The sequence below is a fragment of the Misgurnus anguillicaudatus genome, chromosome 18 (assembly GCF_027580225.2).
Source record: "Misgurnus anguillicaudatus chromosome 18, ASM2758022v2, whole genome shotgun sequence".
NCBI classification, from domain to species: domain Eukaryota; kingdom Metazoa; phylum Chordata; class Actinopteri; order Cypriniformes; family Cobitidae; genus Misgurnus; species Misgurnus anguillicaudatus.
Genome location: NC_073354.2, coordinates 34,837,867 through 34,842,041, shown reverse-complemented (window position 1 = coordinate 34,842,041; position 4,175 = coordinate 34,837,867). Strand labels below are relative to the sequence as shown.

General features: G+C 43.8%; 1 pseudogene; it reads left to right on the top strand.

Moving 5' to 3' along the window:
* Positions 1–3,751: 3,751 nt before the first annotated feature.
* Positions 3,752–3,868, top strand: LOC141350721 (5S ribosomal RNA; annotated as a pseudogene).
* The last annotated feature ends 307 nt before the right edge of the window (positions 3,869–4,175 follow it).

Genomic DNA, 4,175 nt, shown 5'->3' with positions numbered 1-4,175 from the left:
TTGCACAGCATCAATTACACTGTAAAACAATCTCATGAACTCAGTCTTTTCGTCTATGTCACTTTGTGGCTGACCAACTGTTTCTTCAACTGCAAATCCGCGAAGGTTCTTGTTAATTGTGCGTCTTCTCTTGCTTGGACCAGGGTCGGTCACCGGCACAGTCTCGGTAACAGATGCTGGAGGAGCGCAGATATCCCACAGTGCAGAAAACTCGTTTTCTGTGTGCAGTGTCTTCACGCAGTCAGAAGCGCTATTCACAAGTGTCACCGCAGTGAACAAGTCCATATCTTCTGACTGTAGCAGTCTGTTAGGCGGCTCGAAAAGTGACAACAGTTTCATAAACAGGTGCGCAATGAAAAGAAAACTGCGCTGCGTAATGGCACGATGCAGCCCCGTTGCCTCGACGCGCACCTCCGCTCCAAGGCCTCGTGTGTTTTCCACCTCGGTCAGTAATGTGGAAATGTCGTGAAAACTCTTCACCACAACTTTGACCGTTGCCAAGTGGCCAGTCCATCTCTGATCCAAGAGACGTTTCAGGGTATCACCTTTGTACAGAATCGCCACAGTTGGCTTCCTGATGAAGTTGTACAGCATGTTGCATACTCCAAAAAAATCCTCGACAGCTGCTTCACTGGACATGGCATGAATTACACCCAGATAAAGCTGGTGATTAAAGCAGTGAATATATGGTATTTTACGATCCAGCTTGTTTTGGAGCAATTTCTGCACACCACCATGCCTGCCAGACATGAGTGATGCGCCATCATAAACCTGACTCAGGATTTTGTCTGTGCTGAGTCCGGCGCTGGTAAGCTCATCAATGATGACACCTGTCAGAGCCTCTGCATCACCTTTCTCAGATGTGGCCATTACCAAGAGGCGCTCACACACACAGTAGTTTTCGTCAACAAAACGCACAACTACAGATATATTTTTTTGGCCTAAAGAATCCCGTGTGCCATCCACTTTAATTGAATACCAGCTGTCACCGATTTGTCTCACTATCTCCTCTGTCACGAGTTTGCTCATCATTTCGATAATCTCGTTTTGAATCTGTGGGCTGGTATAGCGTGCCTTCTGTGGTATTGTTTTTGTAATCTTTTTCAGTTCAGGATCTTTGCGCATGGTGTACTCAAAAAGAGACAAAAACAGCCCCATGGAGCTATTATCATCCTCTAGCAGCACACTGGCAAAACCAGCATTATCTCCACGTAATGGCAATTGATTCACCACTAAAAACTCTATCATATCAATCACAGCTGACATGTAGTATCTGTTGCGAGCCAGTTGCTCTGAATTTAAGAGACTGGAAATCTCTTTTCCTGTCTCTCTACGTTTTTCTGAATCTCTCCACATTGTTTCACAGGCTAAATGTTCTTTTGAGGCTGCATGCTTATTTAAACCCTTGCCTGTTTCAATCGCATGTTTCCAATCGTTAAATCCCTTAATAGAGAACGTTGCGTCCGATGATACAGATTTGAATTTCCTGCAGGCGTAACAAAATGCGGAGTCCTTTTCCACCGAGTATTCAAGCCAGTCCCTGTTAAAATACCAGCTAGAGGAAAAGGATCGTTTTTTTGAACCAAACATTTTGACTGGAAATTTGCTCAACACAACCTGTTTGGGTTTGTCAGTGCCGAGGTCACTCACACGCGCTTCATCAGGCAGTTGTTGTGGCCGAAATGCTGCCCCAGTCGCGGTTGCACTTGACCCGCAAGGCCCGGGGTCGGGCTCCACGGAGCTGGCATCGGGCTCAGGCTGTCGTCCAGGGTCTCCTTCTCCAACATCAGGCGTCGATGTCGTTTTAATTTTGGCAGCGCAGACTGTTGGTGGGCTTTTAAACCATTTGCGGATATCCATTTTGAATTTGAAGCAGCAGCTAAGCGTCCAGTTTAAAACTCGTCCAGTTTTAAAAAAAAAGTGCGGTAACTGTTGAGCGGCTATACTGACGTAGGCTACGTCACGAACGTAGCCTCGTGATAGGCTGTTGCAGTGTAGCTAGATTCCCATCAATCAAACAAAATCACACCATTGTTTTTTTTATATTTTTAATGTTTTGATGTTTTAATGATAAAGAATACAACATTAATGCAACACAAAATTAGCAAATATGATAATATAAAATTACAGTATTTTTTAAATACTGGTAGGGGGGGCACAAGGGTCGTTGAGGGTGGGCCCGGCCCCCTGTGGCCCGCCCATAGCGACGGGTGTGTGCGCACATACACCGTCAAACACACTTTGACAGACAGCTCGGTGTCTCCATCAATAATAAACACATTTGTCATGACACGTCTTGTATTTTTGGCACTTTCGCCATGTTTAAGCAAGGTACGTCTGGCGCTTAAAATGTTTTGATTCCGCCATTAACGCCGTTTTACAGGATTTACCTTAAACACAGTAAGTTACATTTTCATAGCGGAGACACTCGAAATCTTTAAGCCACTCTCTCTGAAAGGTTTAACGTCAACTCGTATTTTCCGGTGGTGGAGTTACATTTGAATCTGGATCGTCGTCAAAAAATACAGTAATAACATTGGCTGTAATCGGCTCGCTCTCGTCATGCTCGCGACGCGTTCGTCTTTTCACATTTCCGCGCTTCACGGCAACAAGGAATGACTGAAGCTCATATTAGCCAATCTGCGGTCTTCATTAAACGCAATTAATGGTGAAATTTGATTGGTTATGTATCGTTGGAGAGAACACTGAACCTGGGACAGCGCCAGCATGCAGGATCACAATCAACTCGGGTCACAACAAAATGGGCAGTCGCACAAATGCTCCCAAATATATTTTAAGGTCGCACAGATTAAATTTCGGTCGCATATGCGACCAAAATGGTCGCAATTTCGAGCCCTGTTATTGGTTGCAATCTGAAACATCACCGCTAGAGGCCGCTGTAAACTACATACAGCGCCTTTAAAATAATTTTGAAACCTGGAAAATTAAGTTCAAAGTGTCTTATCTCTATTGATATCATTGCTTATATACCATGCTTATACTCTAAGGCAGGGGTTTCAAACATACGGCCCACAAAGGTGTCCAGTCCGGCCCGCATGATGATTTATTAAATATGAAATACATATTTTAAAAACACTTTCAGGCGGGTGTCCAGTTCGTTTTTAATATGAGAGACTTGCGGAAAGCAGCAAAACGCGGAACATAGACTAAACACGGTGCTCAAAAATCTTGCTGTTTTATTGTTACTGATCCGCTAAAGATCCACTTATTCCGGTGATCCACTTCGTGTTTTCCCGACCGCTCTGCAGCATCTCTGTGTCCACTCTCTGCCTGGAGAGCGAAGACGACAGTTTCCGAAGTTTGTTGCATTAACAGGTAGATTAATTACATTAAATCAGTTGTTAAACAACAAAATTAGTAATTTTGTTTTAAAAGTGCTAACAACTTAGCAAGCAAACAACAACAAAATATCCACATTCTTAGTATTAACGTTACAATACATGTCTAATGGATTTAATCTTCCCGATCAGATCTAAGTTAATATAAACACTAAATTTGCTGTTGTTGGCACACTTTGTAGACAAAAAATACAAAAAACACCAATGCCTTAACAAAATAACGACAAAGAAGGGAAAGAGAGGCTGCTAAAGGCAGTTCAACATTGCAAACATGGATTCAAAGCTCCATCAAGCCAGTATCATATTGAATATTTAGCAGATTGTCACTCTTTAATTCTTGTTATTATAGTTCCCATTATAATCCATTATTATATATAATAATCCCATTATTATCCAGCAGCCATATCACCCTGTAGCCCAAGCCAGCTTGCCCACTGAAGCTAAGCAGGGCTGAGCCTGGTCAGTACTTGGATGGGAGACCACCTGGGAAAACCAGGTTGCTGCTGGTAGAGGTGTTAGTGAGACCAGCAGGGGATGCTCACCCTGTGGTCTGTGTGGGTCCTAATGCCCCAGTATAGTGACGGGGACACTATACTGTCAAAAAAAAAGCACCGTCCTTCGGATGAGACGTTAAACCGAGGTCCTGACTCTCTGTGGTCATTAAAAATCCCAGGATGTCCTTCGAAAAAGAGTAGGGGTGTGCCCCGGCATCCTGGCCAAACTTGCCCATAGGCCTACTAATCATCCCCTCATACTAATTGGCTATATTACTCTGTCTCCTCTCCACTAATAAGCTGGTGTGTGGTGAGCGTTCTG